The sequence below is a fragment of the Lynx canadensis genome, chromosome A3, assembly GCF_007474595.2.
Source record: "Lynx canadensis isolate LIC74 chromosome A3, mLynCan4.pri.v2, whole genome shotgun sequence".
Lineage (NCBI taxonomy): Eukaryota > Metazoa > Chordata > Mammalia > Carnivora > Felidae > Lynx > Lynx canadensis.
The window spans coordinates 119,391,229-119,404,470 of NC_044305.1; the positions used below are offsets into that span (position 1 = coordinate 119,391,229).

The 13,242-nt window shown below is 44.0% G+C and overlaps 1 long non-coding RNA gene across 2 annotated transcripts; it reads right to left on the bottom strand.

Annotated features, from left to right (window-relative positions):
* Nucleotides 1-849: 849 nt before the first annotated feature.
* On the bottom strand, nucleotides 850-13,030 carry LOC115511049. Of its 2 annotated transcripts, none has more exons than XR_003967932.1 (2): nucleotides 12,922-13,030; nucleotides 850-985 (listed from the first exon to the last, which is right to left on the bottom strand). It is a non-coding gene; the product is annotated as an uncharacterized LOC115511049 (long non-coding RNA). The 2 variants fall into 2 exon arrangements; XR_003967931.1 differs by having other exon boundaries at nucleotides 850-1,223.
* Between the last annotated feature and the right edge of the window lie 212 nt (nucleotides 13,031-13,242).

The window sequence follows — 13,242 nt, forward strand, 5'->3', positions numbered from 1 at the left end:
TTTAATTATATAACCAGAAGATGATTGGCTTTTACCTGTACTGCCTATACACACCATATATGCATCAAGGCCAGACTGGGCACTTGTTTGTCTCCTCCTAATACATTCAAATTCAAGAGTATTTATGACTGGGGGCGCCTGGGTGGCTCAATCGGTTAAGTGGCCAACTCTCGATTTTGGCTCAGGTCATGATCTCACGGTTTGTGAGTTTGAATTCTGAGTTGGGCCGTGCACTGACAGCATGGAGCCTGCTGGGGATTCTCTCTCTCTCTCTCTCTCTCTCTCTCTCTCTCTCTCTCTCTCTCAAAACTAAACTTTAAAAAAACTATTTATGACTAATGACATTATACTGAAGGTTTCATGGGAAGATGGAGAAGAGGATTGCATCGCATAGCCAAGCTTAACTAGATCCCTTCTTTTGTCTTGCTAGACCTGTTCTTTTTCAAAGTTTTCTCCATTGCGGAGTCTCTTCTCTCCATCCCTCCTACTACCCAACTTCTGAAATTCCCTTCTTTTTTCAAACCATTCAGCTGTGTTATCAAGTTTTTTCTTTTTTTAATTTTATTTATTTATTTATTTTTTTAGTAATCTCTACACCCAATGTGGGGCTCAAACTCACAACCCTGAAATCACGAGTTGTATGCTCTAACAACTGAGCCAGCCAGGTGCCCCTGGTCTCAAGTTTATATAACACAGTCAACAGAGTAAAAGCCCACTAGTTACGTAAAAAAGCAACCGACTATCTTTCCTCAGGCTGCTTGGGAAAGTAGGGAGGTGTCTCAGGTCACTCTACGGCGATAGAACCATATGAGGATTTTCTGCTTATTAAGAACAAGACAATGGGCTAAGTATCAGATAAAATGACTTATTTAATGTCCGGTAGCTCATCAGTGGCAAATCAGGTATGGAACTTTAATTAAAAGGATCGAAGCACAACTTCTGAGCCACCCATATTTATCGTCTTCAATTTCTTTTGCTTAATAGCCTGTGGGACACATGGAAAAGGTATTATTATTTCATTTTCTAAAGATAAATTGAGATAGAGTGACAACGAGTAACTTTTGCAACTAGAATAGTAGAAGGTTTCAGTCTGGGATCCAGAATTGTTCATCTTTAGCAGGATATGTGAATTATAGCCAAAAATCTCATTGGGAAGCCACAGTGGAAAATGTAACCAGCAAGGGACACTCTGTAATCCTGGGCACGGTAATGTGAGGGAAAGCCTTAAAAAAAAAAAAGAAAGAAAGAAAGAAAGAAAGAAACATTAGGACTGATAAGTCTTGCTGAGAAAGGGGAATGGGGCAGACTGTGTTTCTCCCACAGTGACAGGAAAAGATGGCAGCATTGGGCAAGGCAGGATCCTGTTTGGCAAGGAACGTCTGTCCTCATGTAGGAAAGCATGACTCATCAGGGTGCCCCAGCTCAATGACACAGTCTCTTAAGATCTTCCAAGTCCCCTTAGTCCAACTCTGTATTTACCAAGCAACTCTCAGATCTACTTTTGGCTTCCGCAGCACGCCTTCCCACAGAGTAAAGAATGTGCTGACTGGGGTTTCTTCAGATCTATTGTCAATTATATTTTACAGGATGAATGAATAAAGCTGCATCTGAGCTCTTTCTCGTGGGCTTGGTGGAGAGTGAGTTTGTTCATTCAACATTAATTCAACAAATATTTATTGAGTGTCATCTATGTGCCAGGCATTGGTCGGAGCCCTGGTGATACAAGTCAGATAAGGTCCTATCCTCATAGAGTGCTCTCATTAACAAGAGGTGACATGTAACAAAGCAAACAAATCAATAGATAATTTCAAATTGTGATACTCCCCACCTAGGGTTACTGAACTCCTTCCAACAGGCTCAGCTGTACTCCGGGTTCTGCAACCCTCCCCCTCTCATCTTTCCCAGGTCAACTTAAGAAGCTTTAGCCCAAGGCCAGAGGCCTCAGCATGAAATTTCCTCTCTGATCTGTCCTGGACCCTGAGAATTGAGTTTCAATAACTAAAGACCACAGCCTCCTTTACAACCACAGCGCTCTAGACCATGGACCTCCATCTTGTTTCCTACCCACGACTTGATAACCTCATCCATTTGTTCATCCAACAGACGCTTTCTGAGTTCTTACTGAACACGAAGCATTTTGTTTGGAGCCGGGGATTCAGAAATGACTAAGACATGGTCCCCGCCCTCCAGTTCGCAGTCCAAGGAAGAAGATCCACATTTATGGTTCCCCTGCTGCTTCTATGGGCTAGGAGTGACAAAAATGCGGGGTGACTGTGTGGAGAGAAGAGGATCCCTAAGTCATACTGAGAGGTGTGATCAGGGAAAATTTCCCTCAGGAGAGGATCTTTAAATTGAGGTTTTAGAGAGTTTTTTTTCCTACATACCTTCGATTGTATTTTCTTTCCAAAAATAACAAATGATGCAACTTTAGAAAATACAGAAAACGAAGGGCATTGAAAGCCACCATTGATAACAATTTGGTGGTATGTACCTTCCAATCTCTTCACTATTTGAGCTTGGTTTTGAAGTGAAAAACTTTGAAGGCAGGGAGGAGAAAGTATTTGGTAGAGGCAATTGTCCTTAGGTTGCCTTTAAAATCCAGATGTAGGGCACCTGGGTGGCTCAGTCGGTTAAGTGTCCAGCTTGGGCTCAGGTCATGATCTCACGGTTGTGAGTTCGGGCCCCACGTCGGGCTTTGTGCTGACAGCTGGGAGCCTACAGCCTGCTTTGGATTCTGCGTCTCCCTCTCTCTCTGCCCCTCCCCCACTCACGCTCTGTCTCTCTCTGTCTCAAAAATAAATAAGCATTGGGGCGCCTGGGTGGCTCAGTAGGTTGAGCGTCCGACTGCGGCTCAGGTCATGATCTCGCAGTGCGTGAGTTCGAGCCCCGCGTCGGGCTCTGTGCTGACCGCTCAGAGCCTGGAGCCTGTTTCAGATTCTGTGTCTCCTTCTCTCTCTGCCCCTCCCCCATTCATGCTCTGTCCCTCTCTGTCTCAAAAATAAATAAACGTTAAAAAATAAATAAATAAATAAATAAATAAGCATTAAAAAATAATAAAATAAAAAATAAAATCCAGATGTCATTTTAAAAATAAAATAAAATAAATAAATAAAAATAAAAACAAGACTTAATAGGTAAAAACACAAATATATATCTAGGTTTTGTTCACTGAAATCCTGTTGGCACCTGGCCACAACATGAAAGATAGTAGTTACTCAACATATACTGGTGAGTTAAAAAAGAACAAAACAAAAAAAGGAATAAGATGTAAATGGAAAGATGAACCTTTGAAAATTAAAGCATAAGAATGTGATTCCTTCTCTGAGGCCCAACATCTGCAAAACTGAAAAGAGAGGATCCTGGAAAAGGGCCATGCCAGGCTGAGGTCTCTTGTCATTTGTTATCAAATTTTTATTTTATAATTTGTGATTTTGTTATCACGCTCTTTGCCTAAGCAAATGTCACAAAATGTTCCCGTTATACGTTCTAGAAGATTAACAGTTTTAGGTCTGTGATCCATTTTGAGTTTAGCATGAGGTATGTGTCAAGGTTCATTTCTTTCCATACAGATATCCTTTCGCTAGAGTACTGTATGTTTAAAATACTATCCTTTCAGGGGCACCTGGGTGGCTCAGTTAAGCGTCCAACTTCTGCTCAGGTCATGATCTCATGGTCTGTGAGTTCGAGCCCCGCGTCGGGCTCTGTGCTGGCAGCTCAGAGGCTGGAGCCTGCTTCAGGTTCTGTGTCTCCCTCTCTCTCTGCCCCTCCCGCACTTGTGCTCTGTCTCTCTCTGTCTCTCAAAAATAAATAAATGTTAAAAAAAAAATACTATCCTTTCAATGCAATTGGATTACCCTGGAACTTTTGTAAAGAAATCAGCTGATCTGATGAGTGAGAGTTTATTTCTGGACTCTGTTATGTTCCTCTGATCTATATCAGGGGTCAACAAATCCTGCCTACTCTGGCTTTTTACATAAAGTGTTATTATAATACAGGCACACTCATCCATTTCTGTATTCTGCCTGGCTGCTTTCAAGCTACAGTATAGCTGAGTAGTTGTTACGGAGACCATGTGAACTGCAAACCTAAAATATTTACTATCTGGCCCTTTAAAGAAAAAGTTTGCTGACCCCTGGTCTATATTTACCCTTATGGGGAAACCACACTCTCTTGACCACTGAAGCTTTACAGTAATTTTTTTTTTTTTTTGTGAGCTCTACACCTAATATGGGGCTTGAACTAATGACCCCAAGATCAAGAGTTGCATGCTCTACCAACTGAGCCAGCCAAGCACCCTCTTCTAGTAAGTCTTTTTTTTTTTTTAATTTTTTTTTTTTAACGTTTATTTATTTTTGAGACAGAGAGAGAGCATGAACAGGGGAGGGTCAGAGAGAGGGAGACACAGAATCTGAAACAGGCTCCAGGCTCTGAGCGGTCAGCACAGAGCCCGACGCGGGGCTCGAGCTCACGGACCGTGAGATCATAACCTGAGCCGAAGTCGGACGCCCAACCGACCAAGCCACCGAGGCACCCCTCTTCTAGTAAGTCTTGATCAGACAGTGTAAGTCCTCCGGCTTTGGTTTTCTTTTTCAAAATATTTTAGTTATTCTAAGTCCTTCAACTTTCCATATAAATTTTACAATAGCCTGTCAGGGCACCTGTGTGGCTCAGTCAGCTAAGCGTCTGACTCTTGATTTCAGGCCAGGTTACGATCTCATGATTCATGGGATTGAGCCCATCGGGCTCTGTGCTGACAGTGCAGAGCCTGCTTGGGATTCTCGGTCTCTCTCTCTCTCTCTCTTCTGCTCTCTCTCTCAAAATAAATAAATAAACTTGAAAAATAAACACATAAATAAAAATGGCTTGTCAATTCCTCAAAAGAGACTGTTCAGATTTTGACTGGGACCACATAAATCTAAAGAACAAACCGGGAGGATTGCCATCTTAACAATATCGAGCCTTCCAAACTATAACACTATCTTCTCTATTTAGTTCTTCAACTTCCCTTTGCAATATTTTATTGTTTCCAGCCTATAAGTCTTTCTCCAAATGTATTCCTATGTGAGCTTTTTTAATGTTATTATGAATGGAGTTGACTTTTAAATTTTTATTTTCTAGTTACTTGTTGCTGGTATATAGAAATACCATCGATTTTCATATATTGACTATGTACTATGCCCAACTGGCAAGTTTTATTTATTGTAGTAAGTTCTTTTTGGTAGATTCTTAAGGGTTTTTTTTTTTTTTTCATTCACAAACAGTGCCATCTACAAATAAAGACAGTTTCACCAAATACAGAATTACTCAAGCTTTCAATTTCTTTAATTTGGTTATTTTATTAGTTGCCAGAAAGGGAGAGTTTAAACTTCCAACTCTGGTTATGGAATTGTATGTTTCTCCCTTTAATTCTGTCAATTTTGCTTCAATTTTGATTTTTCTCCTGAGAATATGTTTTATTTTCTTGGTCTTTTATTTGCAGGCAATTTTGGGTTGCTATTTATATGAATGTCATGAATGTGAATTTGTGGAGATACTCAGACTGTTATTGTGATGGTCACTTTTGTGTGCATGCTTGACTGGGTCACTGGGCTTAGATATTTGCCTAAACATAATTCTGGATGTTTCTGTGAAGGTGTTTTTTGGATGAGATTAACATTTAAATGGATGGACTTTAAGCAGATTATCCTCCATAATGTGGGTGGGCCTTATGTAATCAGTTGAAGGTCTTAATAGAACAAAGACTGACTTCCCCTGATGTAAAAGGAATTTTGCCAGCAGAGCTACTTCTCTATAATCAATCGATTTCTCTCTCTCACTCCCTCCTCCTCTCTCCCTCTCTTTCACCCCCTGTCCACACACAGACACACATACACATACATACTTTGTTCTGTTTCCCTGGAGAACCCTGACTAATTAACACAGCTGTTTTTCACCAATGAGTATTATTTCCTTTGTTTTAGCAGGTGATTTTCTTGGCTAGGCTGGCATGGCAAATCCCACGTCTTGTGCAGTATCTTCATTCTTGTTTCGTGCCAATTGTGGTGCAAGCATCACTCAGAGATACGACAGTTTGGAGAGCTCTCTGGTTCTGTTCTTTCTGTTCTTTTTTCTTTCTTTTTCAGTTTATTCACTTGTTTGTTTGTTTGTTTGTTTGTTTAGTAATCTCTATACCCAATGTGGGGCTCGAACTCACCACCCCGAGATCAAGAGTCATATGCTTTTCCGAATGAGCCAGCCAGGAGCCCTTGGGTCTTTTTTTCCCCGGGGTTCCACTCCGGTCAGTTTTCGCTATTGTCCTGGCTTCTTCTTTTCTGGTTTCTCACATCATAAAACCTGTTTTTTCTTGTGAACCTGGCTGCCTTCTGTGTACAACATGGGATGCGTTTCACCCCGGGCTAAATGTCTCGAAGGTGAGAGCTTCTTTGTACACCTCCACCTGTCTCCTTCTGCTCTCCCGCCACCACCTGCAAGATGCCAGCTTCAGCCTCCGTCCAGTGTGCCTTTGGCTGGGCTGCGTGCGTGAGTCAGGTGGGTCAGAGAGGCGGGGGGTGGGGGGGGTCCATCTGATTCTGTTCTCGCTCCGCTATTTTCACGTAGTTCCTTTTTGTACTAAGCTCAGGGTTGATCACTGTTTTCTGCAGTGAAGAGTCACATGGTAAAATCTTTATCACACTCGGAAGTAGAGTCTCAGCCTTGGTATTTCTGAAAAAGTTTATCTCACCTTCATTACTGAAAGATATTTTTGGGGGCGCCTGGGTGGCTCGGCCGGTTAAGGGTCTGACTCAATTTCGGCTCAGGTCAGGATCTCACCGGTGGTTCGTGAGATGTAGCCCTGCTTTAGGCGATGGGCTGACAGCACAGAGCCTGCTTGGGATTCTCTCTCTCTCTCTCTCTCTCTCTCTCTCTCCCCCTACCCCATGAGCACGTGCTGTCTCTCAAAAAAATTCTTTTTAATATTTAATGTTTATTTATTTTTGAGAGAGAGAGAGAGCAAGCTAGCATGTGCGCGGGCATGTGGAGGAGGGGCACAGAGAGACAAGGGACAGAGGGGCCAAAGCGGACTCTGCACTGACAACAGCAAGTCCAATGCAAGGCTTGAACTCGCGAAGCACGAGATCATGACCTGAGCTGAAGTCGGGCGCTCAACCGACCGAGCCCCTCAGGCACCCTAACATGGTTTAAAAAATAATTTTAGGGGCGCCTGGGTGGCGCAGTCGGTTGAGCGTCCGACTTCACCCAGGTCACGATCTCGCGGTCCGTGAGTTCGAGCCCCGCGTCGGGCTCTGGGCTGATGGCTCGGAGCCTGGAGCCTGTTTCCGATTCTGTGTCTCCCTCTCTCTCTGCCCCTCCCCCGTTCATGCTCTGTCTCTCTCTGTCCCAAAAATAAATAAACGTTGAAAAAAAATTTTTTTAAAAAATAAAAAATAATTTTAAAAGGGGAAAAAAAAGAAAGATATTTTTGTTCTTGGTTGGCAGTTTTTCTTTCAGTGGCTTGGAGATGTCTCCCTATTATCCTCTGGTTTGCATATGGCCAAGAAGATGTCTGCTACTGTCCTTATCTTTGTTCCTCAGCACAGAGTGTATTTTCCCCTCTGGCTGCTTCTAGCGTTTTCTCTTTATCATCGTGTTTTAGCGATTTGACTACAATGCGCCTTGATGTGGTTTTTCTTCATTTTTTCTCTGAGTGGGGTTTGTTGAGTTTCTCTGATTTGTGGTGGGTTTATAGTTCTCGCCAAATTTAAGTAATTTTCAGCCATTATGTCTTCAAACACGTTTTCTGTCCTCTTCTCACCTCATCCCCTCTTTCCGGGACTCCAGGTACACACACGTGAGGCCCTGAATGCTGCCGCCACTCACTGATGTTCTGCTTATTTTATTTTTTATTTTAGAGAGAAAGAGGGAGTGAGAGCAGGGGAGAAGGGCAGAGAGAGAGAGGGAGAAAGAATCTTAAGCAGGTTCCATGCTCAGCACAGAGCCTGACATGGGGTTCAATCCCACAACCCTGGGATCATGACCTGAGCCAAAATCAAGAGTCAGACACTCAACTGACTGAGCCACCAAGGCGCCCCAATATTCTTATTTTATTTTTAAAAACATTTTTTAATGTTTATTTATTTTTGAGAGAGAGAGAGAGAGAGAGAGAGAGAAGCAGAGCACGAGTGAGGAAGGGGCAGAGAGAGAGGGAGACACAGATGCAAAGCAGGCTCCAGGCTCTGAAGTGTCAGCACAGAGCCTGACATGGGGCTTGAACCCACACACTGTGAGATCATGACCTGAACTGAAGTCAGATGCTCGACTGACTGAGCCACCCAGGTGCCCCAATATTCTTATTTTAGAGATGAATCTTTTTTTCTTATCTGTGTTGTATTTTGGATTTTTCTGTTGCTATGTTTTCATAGCCAAGAATGCTTTCTTGGGGCGCCTGGGTGGCGCAGTCGGTTAAGCGTCCGACTTCAGCCAGGTCACGATCTCGCGGTCCGTGAGTTCGAGCCCCGCGTCAGGCTCTGGGCTGATGGCTCAGAGCCTGGAGCCTGTTTCCCATTCTGTGTCTCCCTCTCTCTCTGGCCCTCCCCCGTTCATGCTCTGTCTCTCTCTCTGTCCCAAAAATAAATAAACGTTGAAAAAAAAAAAAAAAGAATGCTTTCTTATTTAATGTCTGATCTGCTATGCTATTAATTCCATTCACTATATTTTTCATCTCTAGAATTTTGATTTGGGCGTCTCGTAGATTTTCTATTTCACTCTTCCTGATGCTCATGCTGTCCTGTACCTTCTGGAATATATGGGATATATTTATAGTAGCTGTTTCAATGCCCTTGTCTCCTACTAGCTGTATCATTTCTGTTTCTGTTTCTACGGATTGATTTTTTTTCCTGCTTATTTGAGTGACAGGTAATTTTTTATTAGACACCAAATATTTTGTGGGTTTTTTTCCAGTTTTATTGCTATAATTGATGTGCAATATTGTGTACGTTTAAGGTGTGAGACATAATGGTTTAATACACATGTATATTGTGAAATGATCACCACAAGAAGTTTAGGTAACATCCAAGAAACACTGCTTTTTTTTTTTTTTAATTTTCTTTTTTTTTTGAACGTTTATTTTTGGGACAGAGAGAGACAGAGCATGAACGGGGGAGGGGCAGAGAGAGAGGGAGACACAGAATCGGAAACAGGCTCCAGGCTCCGAGCCGTCAGCCCAGAGCTTGACGCGGGGCTCGAACTCACGGACCGCGAGATCGTGACCTGGCTGAAGTCGGACGCTTTACCGATTGCGCCACCCAGGCGCCCTGAAACACTGCTTTTTTAACAGCCTAGTGATTGGACAAGTGTAGGTTATGCTGTGGTCCCCGCAAGTAGCTGCCATCTGTCACCACACAGCCCTATTACAATCCCACCGACTATATTCCCCATGCTGTACCTTTTATCCCTGTGACCTATTCCTTCCATACCTGAAAGCCTGTATCTCCCATGCCCCTTTTCCAGTTTGCCCACTCCCCCACCCCATTCCCCTATGGCAACCACCAGTGTGTTCTCTGTATTTATGGGGCTGTTTCTGGGTTTGGGTTTGTTTGTTTGTTTGTTTTGTTATTTTATATTCCATATAAGTGAAACCATATGAGATACCAGATATTTTGAAGTTTATATTGTTGGGTACCAGAATTCCTTTATTTTAGAGAGAGAGAGAGAGAGAGAGCACGTGAGCAGGGGACAGGGGCAGAGAGGGAGAGAGAGAATCCTAAGCAGGCTCCACGCTGTTAGTGGATGTTAGCTCCACATGGGGCTTGATCCCATGAACTGTGAAATCATGACCTGAGCCCAAGATCAAGAGTCAGACACTTGGAGGGGCATCGGGGTGGCTTCGTTGGTTAAGTGTGCGACTTCGGCTCAGGTCATGATCTCTCAGTTTGTGAGTTTGAGCCTCGGGTTGGGCTCTGAGCTGACCACTCAGTCTGGAGCCTGTTTCAGATTCTGTGTCTCCCTCTTTCTCTGTCCCTCCCCTGCTCATGCTCTGTCTCTTTCTCTCTCAAAAATAAAAAAAAACATAAAAAAAATAAAAACCAGGGGCGCCTGGGTGGCTCAGTCGGTTAAGCGGACAGCTCAGAGCCTGAAGCCTGCTTCACATTCTGTGTCTTTCTCTCTCCCTCCCCCTCCCCCACTCACACTCTGTCCCTCTCTCTCTCTCTCTCAAAAATAAACATTAAAAAAAATTTTTTTAAATAAAAAAAACAAAAAGAGTCAGACACTTGAGGCACCTGGGTGGCTCTGTTGCTTAAGCATCCGACTTTGGCTCAGGTCATGATCTCACAGTTGGTGGGTTTGAGCCCCACGTCGGGCTCTGTGCTGACAGCTCAGAGCCTGGAGCCTGCTTCAGAATTTGTGCCTCCCTCTCTCTCTCTGCCCCTCCCTTGCTCGTGCTCTGTCTCTCTCTGTCTCTCAAAAATAAATAAACGTTAAAATAATTTTTAACAAAAGAGTCAGACACTTAACTGAGCCTCCCAGGCGTCCTGGTACCAGAATTTTTTTTTTTTTTTAATTCTTTGAAATATCTGGTGGCTTCAGTATAGGCTGCGGTTAAATTACTTGGAAATCGTCTGACCTTCACAAGGCTTGCTTTCCAGCTTTGTTAGGGGAGTCCAGAACAACTCCTGGGACTCATTTGGCATGACCCCTGAGGCCACCCTCCTCTGAGGGCTCCAAGCCCCGTGTTTGGGGAGCACTTTCTGCTCTGGCTGGTGGGCACACCCACTCTTCCCAGCCTCGCACACGCTCTGGGGGCTCGTCCATCTCCTCGCCTCTACAGGGCTTCTTTTCCCAGTGCTGGGCATGTCCACAATCACACGTACCGATCGGTGCCCAGGTAAAACTTTCGAGGACATTCCTCTGCACATCTCCAAGAGTTCTGCCCCTCTCTCTGTGCGGTAGCCTGGAAGCTGTCTCTTCAGGCAGTGAGCCGGGCCCCCCCCCCAGAAGACTCATCTCATCTGCTTCCCGTCTCTCGGGGATCCCTGTCTAGAGACGCCTGCCATCCAATGTCTTCAAACCATTGCTTCCTATATTTTGTTCCGTTTTATAACTGATGAAGGCAGAGGATAAATCTAGATTCTGCTACTACATCATTGCCCAAAGTCGGCGTTGCTTTTATTCTTTTAAGCAATCTTTTTTTTTATCGAGGCGTAGCATACACACATAAACGTGTACGAATCTAAGTGCGCAGCTCGATAAACTTTCACAAAATAAACACACATCTGTGTGACTATCTCCCATGTTAATAAATAGAACATTGCCAGCACCACAGAAGCTTCGTGTTCTTTTCCGGTCACTACCTGCCCTCCCAGGGTAACCATCATTCTCATTTCGGGCACCACAGTGCTCGTTTTACATAAATGGAGTCACGCAGTGTATGTATTCTTTTAGGTCTGGGTTTCTTTCACGCGACGTTATATTTGTCAGGTTCATTCACGTTGTTATGCAAAAGCAATGATTAATTCACTTTCATTGCCGTGTAATATTCTATTTGATGAATATACCACATCTTTCCTCTAGTGTCTTGTTGGTGGACATTGAAGTTATTTCTAGTTTGGGCCTATTATGAATCGTGCCTTTATGATCACGTTTGCACATGTTTTGTGTGTGTACATATGCGTTTCTGCCAGAACCGCTAAATCGTAGGCTAGGAATCTCTTCCACTTTAGAAGATACCACCAAGTAGTTTTCCAAAGCAGACATCCCAATTTACACTCTTACTAGCATTGTATGAGCGTTCTAGTTGCCCCATATCCTCACCAACACTCGTTATTATATCTTTTTAATTTGACTCATTCTGATGGATTTTAGTTACATTGCCTTTCAGAACACCCCATGGGCATAATCAAACCACCAGGCAGAATGAGCTAACGGTGTGCCAGCTTGAGACTCCTATATTAATTTTTTTTATGTTTTTCTTTATTTTTGAGACAGAGAGAGACAGAGCATGAGCAGGGGAGGGGCAGAGAGAGAGGGAGACACAGAATCTGAAACAGGCTCCAGGCTCTGAGCTGTCAGCACAGAACCCAACACAGGGCCCGAACCCAAGAACTGTGAGATCATGACCTGAGTCCAAGTTGGACACTTAACCGACTGAGCCACCCAGGTGCCCAGAGACTCCTACATATACGGTGTTTCTTCCCAATGTCTGTGTGAGCATTTCCCGATGCATTCAGTTGTTACATTTGTGCTCATCAACATCATTTGAGCCGAGTTTGAAAGCTAAGTGTTAGATGATTTACCAGGTGAATATATGGTGAGAGGAAAAGCAAACAAGGGCATTCTTGGTGGAGGAAGAAATATATGGGAAAGAAGTCATAAAAGGACTGTCTCAGGGCTGCCCGGTAAGATTGTGCATGATTTTTTCCTCTGTCTATGGAAATGGCACCTCTAAGAATTGTTCAGGGCACAACCCACGAAGCTGTACACAGCAGCCATGCTTGTCATGGTGAGGAATGATAAGAAATTTGTTATGAGCGGAGGGCAGAGTGGGTAGGTTAGAGAAACGAGAGAAGTCAGATCCAGAGTTGGGGCAGCATAACCCACTGGGATCTTGCCAGAGGTTTACTTTAAAGGTTCACCCCACCCCCACCCCCACCCCACTACATGAAGGATCGTACAAGCTTCTTCCTCTTGGATCCTTCAGCCCTCTGAGCCAACAGGGCTGCCACTGAACTGGGGCTAAGGTGAAACCCAAGTCAGGAAGGAGAAATGCTGAGCACACTCAAGTTTGTCTTGCTACACAACTCTGGTCTCAACAAGTTGAGGAACCAACACCCTGTCCTTCCTCTCTTTGGGGCTTCCTCTCTTGCTTACAGCCTCAGTGCGCTCCTCTGTCTGGTAAAACTGGGTAAACCTGGATGGGAAGCTGTGCCCCACCTACCTGGCCCTTACCTTCGTGTTTCTGAGTCACCAGGGGGTGGTTTCTGAGAGCACAAGAAAGCGAAAGGAAAATCCCAGGGTCCCCACGTATCTTCCCGACAGCCTGCCAGCGTGAAGAATATCCCTGCAAAAGAAAAAGATTTCTTTGGGTTGACATTCTTTGTCCCTGAGTCCTCATGACGCTTTATATGTCTGTCTTGTATGCTTATTCAGGGCATTAAATGATTGAAGTAGGCCTTCCTGTTGGGCTGGAAGGAAGGGATTATCCACTGTGTACCAGAGAAGGCAGGGTCCCTTCTGGAAAGTGAAGTTCACGCTCAGGCTCTGCCTTCC